Source organism: Enhydra lutris, unplaced genomic scaffold, assembly GCF_002288905.1.
Source record: "Enhydra lutris kenyoni isolate GAN:26980312 unplaced genomic scaffold, ASM228890v2 scaffoldscaffold2, whole genome shotgun sequence".
Classification (NCBI taxonomy): Eukaryota; Metazoa; Chordata; class Mammalia; order Carnivora; family Mustelidae; genus Enhydra; species Enhydra lutris.
The window spans coordinates 43,421,756-43,434,167 of record NW_019154086.1 but is presented as its reverse complement, the minus strand read 5'-3'; positions in this window follow the sequence as shown (position 1 = coordinate 43,434,167).

Genomic DNA, 12,412 nt, shown 5'->3' with positions numbered 1-12,412 from the left:
TTCTCTCTGTTCTCTGAAGGGAAAATTTACAGAATGATGCAGGGCAGAGCAATACAAAATGAAATGGAAAAAAAATGTATTTAACTAATTATTTCCCATTATTTGGATTAAATCAAAGTACTGGGGGGAACTAGTTTTTTGTTAAAGTTCCATAAAAATACTCTTTCCTTTCCTTGATTTTTCTTACCTCTTTTATCTCACGTTTCTTCTCTATTCATATACATCTAAGAATTTGCCCATGCTATCCCATTCTTAACAAAACCAATAGTTATCTTAAAATATATATCGACTTTTGAGCTTAAAGTAATGCTTCAAATTCACTCAATATTTATTTGAAAAATACATGTTGGGCAACTAATATGTATTAAGGATGGGAATGTGGAAACAAAGATGGCAGAGTCCTGTCATTCAAGGAGCTCATAATTTGGTAAATGTGAGACACGTGTTAAAAAAAAAGATTCTATTAATGAGTAATACATCCCTTAATAAGACTGTGAGGTCATTACAGATTGGTCAGGAGACACTTCACAAGAGATGATGTTTAAGTCATTCTGAAGGGTGAGTGCTGTGCCAGAGAGAAGACATGGCATACACATAAGCAGTGAGCTCCATCAAATACATTTATGGGAACACATTACAGCTGAATAGAGGGGCCTTTGGTGAAATTCTTTTAAGGACATAAACTAACAAAATTAGTTGTTTGTGTGGTTGAAGTATTATTTTTCATTTTACCATTTAAAATATTAGATTGATGTTTAAAAACAACATTCCTTCAAAATTAAATATGTCTCGGGGCGCCTGGGTGGCTCAGTGGGTTAAAGCCTCTGCCTTTGGCTCTGGTCATGATCCCAGGGTCCTGGGATCAAGTCCCATATCTGGCTCTCTGCTCGGTGGGGAGCCTGCTTCCCCCTCTCTCTCTGCCTGCCTCTCTGCCTACTTGTGATCTCTGTCAAATAAATAAATTAAAAAATCTTAAAAAAGTTAAATATGTCTATTATGTGGTAATTACAAATAAAAGAAGCTGAGCTAATTATCAGAACATGACCTATTTAAAAATGAACTATTAGTAACAGTCTCTTGAAAATGCGCCTGAACCTATGATGGCACACAGGAAGGCATACTTAAGAGTGAGACTGGATTCATGCAGCAAAGAAAACAGAGGACAAGTTCTATGACAACTGGGCACGTGAGGTGAGAAGCAAAAGTCACTGCTCAGCGGGCATGTGGGCTGCCTCTGTACACTTAAAACATAAAGCAAAAGTGAAATAATTACAATAATCCTAGGCTCCAACTAGGCATCAGAAAGAGGTTGCTAAATTTATTTGTTTAGTTTTTAAAGATTTTATTTATTTACTTGAGACAGAGCTTGTGCACAAATGGGATGGGGCGCAGAGGGAGAGGGAGAAGCAGACTCCCCACTGAGCAGGGAGCTCAAGTGGGGGCTCATCCCAGAATCCTGGGATCATGAGCTGAGCCAAAGGCAGACGCTTAATCAACTGAGCCACCCAGGTGCCCCACTAAATTTATATAGCATTGGTTTTTAACCTGGGCAAGACTGATGCAGATTTAGCAGGAAAGGTGAATTGACAATATACAGATAGAATTAGAAAATGAACAGAAGTGAGCGACGGTATTTGAATCACCAAGCTCGATGATTTTGCAGTGTTACTGTTTTCTGTCTAGTGAATACCTTCTTGCTCTTGCTGTTTCCTTTTCTTGAATGTTCATATAAAACACCCTGTGTCCTTCAAAGTCAATTCAACTATTATTTCTCTGAGCTCATTGCCAACTCATCAGTGTCCCCACATTCCGGTGTATGTGAAAATAAGCAGTTTCATCTTCATTTCCTCCACAGAACTATATATATTTCTTATGTTGAAAATTATCATGGGATAGTTATTTAGGGTCTGGGACATGCTCTTCTGAAAATATTTTATATTTTAGATTTATAAAGTTGATGTGATTATAAAGTCTGCTTAAAATTATGAAAGACTTTAAGTAGAAAATAACAATTTGGAACGGAAAGTAACTAAAAGGAAAATAAATTTGTATATATGTTTATCAATGTAGTTTCTTTAAAATGAGTATATTCTTTCAAAGAATATTCTCTGTGTTAGATGATTTGCTTAGCTGTAACTACTGTGTAAAGCGTGAAGGATCATAATTGATTGAATATCATTCTCTCTAATTCTGAATCTATAATAGCCATCCATTCATATGATTTCTATTCTTTGGAAACATTCATTTATTATTTGAGGACTGAGATTTCTTTTTTGTTCACATAATATTTAATAAGTTATGATGCCCCCATCTCATTTTCAATATTGACCTTCATTTGCTCATTTAATTCTAGAATAACAAGTGGTGGCCCTTCTCTGTCATGTTCTTTTAAGGGTCACTGTCATATTTTCACTGTTAGAGATTTAGGCTACGCCTTGCACAGTGTTTGATTATATTTAATAATAAGAATGCCAGTGACCTATAGACATTTACAGTTTTTTTTCTGGTTCACAGCAGAAAATTTTTTTTTAAAGATTTTATTTATTTATTTGACAGACAGAGATCACAAGTAGGCAGAGAGGCAGGCACAGAGAGAGGGGGAAGCAGGCTCCCTGCTGAGCAGAAAGCCCGATGCGGGGCTCGATCCCAGGACCCTGGGATCATGACCTGAGCTGAAGGCAGAGGCTTTAACCCACTGAGCCACCCAGGCGCCCCCACAGCAGAAAATTTTTAAAAGAAGTAAGGATAATTAGATCTTTTCCCCAGTATTTGTGTTCCTGCATTTAGCATGGCATCTCTGAGTTTGACTAAATTTTGTTTTATGGCAGTGTCTGTTTCCTGGTGTAAATGGCACCTGCTTCTTTCCCTCCCTGGGTCATGTTTTATGATCGGACCTTATATAATTAACATGACCCACTCATTGATCATATCACTGACACATAATGTTGACCACAGAGAACTTTTTTAGTTAAGACTGACTTGGATCCTGACCCATCCTATCATTCAGATTTCATGGAGCTAAAAGTGAAAGACTTCTCACTCACATAATACTTTGATCCCCATGCACCATGGGTCACATCTGAAAGAATATCATACAACAGTGACCTCTTGGTGGATTTAAAGGCCCATTAGCCTAACAGCTGTAATTACTCATTTTTATAACTAAGTTGATTAGTTAATGCTGTGAAGGGCACATCGTTTTCTAGAGCTAATTAACAGTAATATGATTTCTATCAGGACAATATCTCTCTGAGATATATAAAGAGGACACTACGTTTACTCTATACTAACAACAAGCATGTATCATAACATTGGTAAAATACATTATGTTATATGTGTAGACCTATTGTTCTTATTTTTTCTGTAATCCTAATGAAGCATGCATATACATTATGACTATTTTGCTAGTATTAGTTTGTGCTCCCCCCTCTTTTTTGTGAGAAATTTCTGAATCTTCTATACCTGAAGTTCAGCAAATAAAATGACTTTTGGAGAAAGAGTGTAGGGACCTAGGATGTCTCAGATTCGTGGCTGCTCTGTAACAAACATGATGGTTTTTAGTAAGTATTTCAACTCTCTGAAACTAGGTAAATTAAATGGAAAAAAAAAATGTAGCTTGGCAAAAAGAACCCATTGACATATGGTAATTTACATGGATATTTTGGTGACTTACATAATTCATAATTCACTTTATTATATATTAAATATATAACACTATTGTATATTATTCAATGTAATACATAATTCACTTTCTTCTGAAAGGGTCAAAGGATGGCAAGGAGTGTAAAGATGTCAGAGATGAATAGCATACCTGAGATTAAAGACCTTAAGAATAGCACAATATAGATTGTGATTAGCTTGAAGGAAAAGACGACCGTCTTCTGTATACTTACATTTGTATTTGTCCCCACAGTTCTTGCACACAGTAGTTCTACAGGCTGACCACTCTATTATTTTGCTTGGTGAGTCACATTTGCAAATGGTAAATTCCTAGATAGCAAAATTGTAATAGTTTATAGATTATGTGTATTTCTAATTATGCCTAGGAATACAAGCCACATTATTTTTTGTAATTTACACAAAAAACTCATGCATAATTTCTCTTATTAGAAATAGCAGAAAAGGAGCACCTGGATGGCTCAGTCTGTTAAGCATCTGCCTTCAGCTCAGGTCATGATCCCAGGGACCTAAGATCCATTCCCGCATCAGGCTCCCTGCTCCCAGCCTGCTTCTCCCTCTCCCTCTGCCTGCTGCTCTGCCTACTTATGTTATCTCTGTGTCAAATAAATAAATCCTTTTTTTAAAAAAAAGTCTTAAAAAAAAAAAGAAATAGCAGAAAAGCCTTCCTTTGTAACTTTTCTTAAACAGGAATTGTAAAATACACATAAAAATGATGATAGTAATCCTTGATATTACTAATACATCTTTCTATTGTTCTACGGAGTTGATTATGTTACTTTTTAAATCATGTTCAATAGTGCCTTGTGAACAAATCTATAAACCTATATAGAATGTTAAGCTCAGACATTAAACAGTTATGATCAGACTGACTTACAGGGAAAAAAAATTTCTTGATGTACCTGGTATTTAGTGCTCTTTTCAAGAAGTGAGCCAAGTGATACTCCTACCAAGACTTATTTTTTTTCATTTTCTAAATTCAATGTAGAGATCAACTGGCTGCAGTTATGCTTTTTTTTTAAATCATGATAATTATGTCATTACTTCCTGAAGCCACAAAAAGTACTCATCCAGCTCAGTAGTATGTCCCTCTGATACAAACAGTATATCCTTGAGTTGTGACCAATCATACTTTTGTTATACTTGAATAATTGCCTAGGCTTCTGAATGTAACTAACTCTAATAAATGAGGTTCTGGGTAGAAGGTAGTTTAGGAGAACAACTTCAAAGACCTCGTTTAGCGCATAATTTAACATATCTCAACTGGATCAAACCAAGCATTTTCCTTGCAGAGGACCCACCGATGCCGGTCATATAGTGTGTGCTGCTGCAGACACAATTGAAGTAGAGCTCCAGTGTTCCTTATTCAACAGAATGCTTGGCAGCTACATGCCATGCTCTACTGTAAGCACGTGTGATCCATTATCACAAAACCTTCAAAGAGTCTTATCTTCAGGAATAATAAAGTCAAATGATATGAGAGAAAGAGCTCAATTTCCATACTTGTTACTGCAGAATGTATCATGTTCTCACAAAGTCTTTTATTGGAAGTTTCTGACAAATAAAACTAAAATAAAGAAAGAAATGTTTTCCCCAGTTTGCAAAACTGTGCCATATGGGCTAATGGCAGCCTTATCCAGACTCAGTGTTTTGTTGTATGAAATAATGAGCAGAATTCGATTCTTTTGAGAACCAAATACTGCCCTTTGATTGCCTTGGGCTCCGGGCACTTGGCATTCTCTACTTTGGATTGTTTTCTTTAACATTTTTCACTCTTGTCTACTGCCAAGGGGTAGTAGTGCCATCTCTGCCAGCATGTCATCCAAGCAAGTATCCATGTGAGCCCCAGTACTAGATTCTCCCTCTCAGGACAGTCTTTGACCCTTTACCCCAAAAGCTGAGTCAAGAAGATGCCTCAAGGAGCTCTGGAAGTCCCTTCCTTGGGTCCTCCTAGGCACTGTGGCCAGACTCCAGTTCTAGGAAGATAGCCTGACAGTGGATCACTTCCACTGACTGGGGTGTACTTTTTTGATAGGATCAAGAAATACTAGGCTCCCAAAATAGTGCTGTTGTGCTGATTGGGGTGACTGATGTTTATTTAGACAGTAGCCCTGCACGAATAGTTTCCTAGGACTCTGTGTACCCTGGGGGGAACTTGTTTACCCGAGGGGGGCCACCCTGTAAGAACCAATTAGGTTTTCACCATTTTTGAACAAGGAATATAATATTCACCCTTATCAATGTTCTCTTTAAATGGGTTCTACTAATAGCTCATCTTCTGCTCTCTTCTTTATTATAGCATTATTTCTCTTAACTTCCTTTATCATAGTTTATATTGAGTTCTCAGGAGGTAGAAAAAAACATATGTGCTTATTCTGCATCTTAAATGAAAAGTTACCCCTTTATTCTAACCATAAAACTACACTTTTTGCTTAAGTGATTTTTGAGCAGGTTTTTGTTACTTTCAACAAAAAGATTGAGTGTGCCTAATTGTCAGGCTTAAACTGTAAGAAATTAGCAACTTCATTTCGTCCTTTCACTAAGTTTAGCTGTGTTCTCAGAGTCAGTTATAACTCATTAGAATGAGACACAGATTCCAACAACTAGGTTATCGTGGGAGTAGAGCCTGAAGTAGTCAAGGCTGTAGATGGAGAGAGTGAAACAGGGAGGCTGGAGGAAATGTACACAGCATGTAACATGCTGCCCCTGCCTTTTCATAGAGTGCACAGCAATCTATGTGAAAACACTTCTGGCTAGTAAACAAGAAAACAGATGTTGAAGAGGAGTTTAAAAAGGGACAAAAGGACAAAGAAACAAATATAATCTTTGTGATGTGTATTTATCATCTCCTGGTTCGATGTGCAGGATATAGATGACAAATGCCCAGTACATTTTCAGGTGGTCCCTTGGACAAGAAGAGACTCAGTCTCCTGAATACCCAAAATTACTATTTTCTTCATGTAAGATATGAATGGGTGTTTTGCATATCAGCTGGGTGTTTTAGAAATCATTTAATTGTTTTGGCAGCTTGGCTTTCCTTTAGCAACTTGTAAAAGCAATGTGAACTACTGAACTTCACCTAATACTCAATAGGACAAGAACTGCAAGTTACTGAAACTTAGATGAAGGTGACTAATACATGTTAGAAGCTGTTAGAGTCAAAGGTGAGGAACCGAATACCGTTTAGGAAAATAAAACTTTAAGTGTTTAGTCAAGATAGGATTATTTTAGTGCCAAAGATTTTTTTTTTTAAGATTTTATTTACTTACTTGAGAGAGAGAGAGAGTAGGAGAGCATGAGGGGGAGAAAGTCAGAAGGAGGGGAGAAAGTCAGAAGGAGAAGCAGACTCCCTGCTGAGCAGGGAGCCTGATGGGGCACTCAATCCTGGGACTCCAGGATCATGACCTGAGCCAAAGGCAGTCGCTTAACAAACCAAACCACCCAGGCGCCCTATGCCAAAGATTTTAAAAAGAGAAACACTGGAACATTATGGGAGGAGCTTAAAAATAAAATTTGGGGGCACCTGGGTGGCTCAGCAGGTTAAGGCCTCTGCCTTTGGCTCAGGTCATGGTTCCAGGGTCCTAGGATCGAGCCCCACATCAGGCTCTCTGCTTACCAGGGGGCCTGCTTCCTCCCCTCTCTCTGCCTGTCTCTCTGCCTACTTGTGATCTCTGTCTGTCAGGTAAGTGGATAAAATCATTAAAAAAAAAAAAAAAGAAAAAGAAAAAAAAGAAAATTTGGGCAATAAATACTCAAATGGGACCAAGCAGGTTATATTTATATATAAGATACATGTTTTCAACAACTCTCTTTTGGAGGCTTCATTGTACCGAATACTGTTCTAAGCTTCACAACACAAGTGTGTTGAACACATCATAAGTGTGATAAAGACAGATCAGATCCTAAAGAAGTCTGCTTTCTAGGGAAGGCATCACTGGGACTATGTAAGTTGCAACGTAGCCAAAAAGCCCCGTGTTCCACTTGATTTCCATATGGGAATGTGCATCCTGACTTCTATCTACCCTATTCAGATCCCTCTTCCTAGTAACATGATAGCATGCCAAAGACAGCAAATTTATCAAGAAAATGAAACCCATAGAAGAGAACGCGTGATCCTCATTATTTGAGGATTTTATATCTGAGAATTTGCGTATGGGCTAAAATTTATTTGTAACCCCCAAATCAATATGTGTGACACTGAAATGGTCATTTGCTGACAAGGGCACACACAGGGAGGTGAAAGACAAAGTCCCCCCAGGCTCACGTTCTCAGTTGAAGTTGAACAAAGTGACACTCTTCTTCTGGTTTCAGCTCTTACACTACAACAATCCAAGAATCCTTTTTGCAGTTCATTCAGTGCCTTTTTTTTTTTTTTGCATTTTTTGGTTTTTGTTGATTTTGCTATTAAGATGACCCCCAAACAGTGCCAAAGTGCAATTTATTGTTCTTTAGCTCTAGAAGGCTGTGATATGCTTTGCAGCGAGGAAGAACAGGTGTGATAGGTAAGCTTTGTTCAGCATGACTTATAGTGCTTGTGGCTGTGAGGTTCAGGGCTAATGAATCAATATATATTAAGTTGTCTTTAAACAGAAATACACCTAAAATAAAGTTATGTATTGTTCATTTGACAGTAGGCTGGCAGGAATCTAACTGTATCTCCGCTAAGAGCAATGGTTCGGTACTAGCTAATTAGTGTTCCTGGTGACTTTAGAAAATATTACTACCACGAACCAATGATATATTGAGCTTTCTCATGGTTCAGATAACTAATATGCAATCATACAATGACTGTATTTGGTACTAACTTATAAGCCCTATTAAATGTTGGTGGAATTATTAACCCTTGCTCCCACCAGCAAACACCCTGCACAGGGTTAACTGATCCTCAGCCAGGAGGATCAGATAGCTTCTTTTATTGTGTACACCCGAGACTTTTTTTTTTAATCCTCACTTTCCGACTTATTTTCCACGTTGCCCCATATCCCATCCACCCCACCAAGGCTGCTTCCTGATATTGCAGAGACTTTGGATTTCCCTTTCAGCAGTAGCTCTACGTTGTTCCTTTATTAAAATAGTGACTTTCTGCCTCAAGTACATAGATTTTATCGACCGTATTTCTATTACTGTCACTTTTTCTCTTTTTAATTGTCCTAGCAAAAATCCATGCAAATGCTGGAAGTCAGGAACAATAGCTTTAGAAGCAAACTCACCTCATCAAGGTGCTTTGCAAAAACCTCTGTGAATATCCACTTTCACTTTGATGGGAGGGATTTTATAGATCATTTTAAATTGTGGCACAGGGGGAAAAAAAGAAAGAAAGAAGATTATCCAGGTTGTAAGTCTAGCTGACCTTTTGTCATTCAAAAACCCTTTATTCTGGGCTGCCTGGGTGACTCAGTCAGTTAAAGCAGCCAACTCTTGGTCTCTGTTCAGGTCCTGATCTCAGGGTCGTGGGAAGGAGCCCTGTGTCAGGTTCCGCGCTTATCACAGAGAGGGCTTGTCCCTCTCCCTCTGCTCCTCCCTGCTTATGCTCTCTCTCTAAAATAAATAAACCCTTAAAAAACAACAACAAAGACAATAACAACAACAAAAACCCCTTATTCTAGTATTGTTTCCTGTCTTTTCCTATGAAACAGTCTGTTGAAATACTATAAACAAAGGCATAATTCTACTAAAACAACAACAACAACAACAAAAACCAAACCAAACAAAACCAGCTTGGAAAGCCTACAACCGAGAATAAACTGTAGAGCATATAAAACTTTATGCAACCAAAAAAAAATTTCTAAATTTTATTTTCAGCTAGGGAATCATCTGAATAGTTGAGAGAAATATAGAACATTTTCTTCTTCTGTCTACTCAATTAAAAAAAAAATTTAGCTTGTAAAGAATTTTTCTTTTTTTAAGTTAAGAAGAAATTGAAGTGAAAGATACTCAAAATGAAAATAAGAAAACCAAATGCCTTTAAAAACTGAAGACTCTGAAGACTCGTGGGTTACCTGGGTGGCTCAGTCAGTTAAGGATCTGCCAACAGCTCAGGTCATGATCCCAGGGTACTGGGATTGGGCCTGGAGTCTGCTTCTCCCTCTGCCCTTCACTCTGCCTGTGCACTCGCTCTCTCTCTCTCTCTCTCTCAAATAAATTAAAAAAAAAAACTTTAAAAAAATGGTGAAGACTCAGACCCCAACATATTATTACAAGTACTGAAGAATATTGGATATAGTCAGGGAATTGCATGCCAAGACTCAGGGTCTGACTACATTTTTAAAGAAGTGAAAGGGCTGATTTTAGAATATACAGCATGTAATCAACCCTTAGAAAATTCTACAATTATTACACCAAGTGGCATTTAAGAACTTAGATATGGACACCAAAGTTACAAAAAATCAACATGCATTCAATTATAGTTGTTCTTAACCAAATTTCCTTTTTTTTTTTTAAGATTTTATTTATTTATTTGACAGAGATACAGCGAGAGAGGGAACACAAGCAGGGGGAGTGGGAGAGAGAGAAGCAGGCTTCCTGACGAGCAGGGAGCCTGATATGGAGCTCCATCCCAGGACCCCAGGATCATGACCTGAGCTGAAGGCAGGCGCTTAGTGACTGAGCCACCCAGACATGCCATTAACCAAGCTTTTTAAGCCTTCTTACTAAATTTAGTAAACTGATACTTATCCTTAGCTTAATTTATTTGTGTTATAACATAGCCTTGTAAGTAAGTATACTATGGTATTGATAAGATCCTAAGATCCTTTAAGTGGATTCCATGATTTTAAAGTTTGGAGAACAGATGATTGAAATATCTCATACAGATGCTGTGGCAAACACACTAATGAACCTCATCGGCTAGAGCAGGGATTGCCAAACTACAGCTGAGACCAAATTCAGGCTATCTCCTGTTTTTGTACAGTCCATGAACTGAGAACGGCTTTTACATTTTAAAGAGTTGTAAGAAAAATGCATAAAAGAAAATGAGCTAGAGATCGTATGTCACCCACAAAGACTAAAATATCTATTATCTGCATCTGTCCTTCGACAGAAAAGATTTGCTAATCTCTGGACTAGAGGAGTTTCTGCCCAGGTTTTTAGGGGTCTGTAGTTGACCCAGTACTGTCTCTGTTGGAGCAACAATATGAAGAAATCTGCCAACCCGTACTCACTAAATGAGTGGATGGTAAAACCTAGAAGGGCTCTGGTTCCTGGGTGGCTCAGTTGGTTAAGCGACCGCCTTTGGCTCAGGTCATGATCCTGGAGTTCCAGCATCCAGTCCTGCATTGGGCTCCCTGCTCAGCAGGGAATCTGCTTCCTCTTTTGACCCGCCCCCCTCTCATGCTCTCTGTTTCTTTCTCTCTCTCAAATAAATAAATAAGAAAAGAAAAAAAGAAAAAGAAAAAGAAAAAGAAAAACCTAGGAGGGCTAGTCTAAAAGGAGAGCAGACCTTAACTTCAGCACACATAAACATACAAGTACACTTATATAACAACTGGAGCAAAAACAAAACAAAACAAAACCCCCAAAAACTATGGAATACAATTTAGTGGCTGTTTATGCATTAATGTAATTTATTAGTAGTTTAAGTGAAAATGGCTTGGTGGTTATACACTTGGATAGGATAATTCGAAATAGCAAGGCGTTCGGTTTTCTCTCTATCTCTCTCTCTCTCTCTCTCCCCCAATACAGAATCGAATGATCCATGTGGGCAAAAAGAATGCCATATTAGTAACATATATCTCACAGTTTGGCTAGTAAACAATCTGGAATATTATTGGCATCCAGTACTTCATCACTAAATACATAAATAAATACATTCTAAATGCATGAAGAAATGAATCATTGAGGACCATGCCTTATGTAACAAATGCTCAAAAAATATTTACTGTCAAAAAAGTAATGAATGAATAGTCCAATAAGGTAAATTACTGTTTTACTGTATTATGAAAATTCTGTGCCTTATGCAGAGCATTATTGCTGATTAGATAAAATTTAAAATAATTTAGTCAGTTCAGGAAAACTTATTATTTGAAGTCGTAGATTAACAGGACTGTCAGGAAAGATCTGGAAAGTATAAGGATATGAAAGCAAAAGAGCTCATGAAGCATTTACTTCTGCTTGAAGAATTTTCTCTAATATTTCTTGTGAACAGAGGTGCTGACAAACTTCCAGTTTTTATTTGCCTGGAAAACCTTTATGTTTCCTTCATATTTGAAAGGTACAGAATTCTGGCTTAACAGTTTTCTTCCTTCAGCCCTTTAAACATATTACTTCATCGTCTTGCAGCAAGCATTGTTTCTAATGAGACATCTGCTACAGTCTTTTTTGTCCTCTATAGATAATGTGTGTTTCTACTCAAGCTGGCCTCGGAGATTTTTTAAAATTTCCTTTTGTTTTTAGTAGTTAAATATGATATAATTCTGTGTATGTATATGTGTTTTCTATATGCCTTTTTAAATCTTCTCAGAACTGCTTGGGTGGGTGGTTTTGTGTCCATCATTAATTCAAATAATTATTAAATTAGACTATTTCAAGTAAAATTTATAAATTACCATATGTGGGGGGAGGAGTCAAGATGGCGGAGAAGTAGCAGGCTAAGACTACTTCAGGTAGCGGGAGATCAGCTAGATAGCTTATCTAAAGATTGCAAACACTTACAAATCCAATGGGAGATCGAAGAGAAGAAGAACAGCAACTCTAGAAACAGAAAATCAACCACTTTCTGAAAGGTAGGACTGACGGA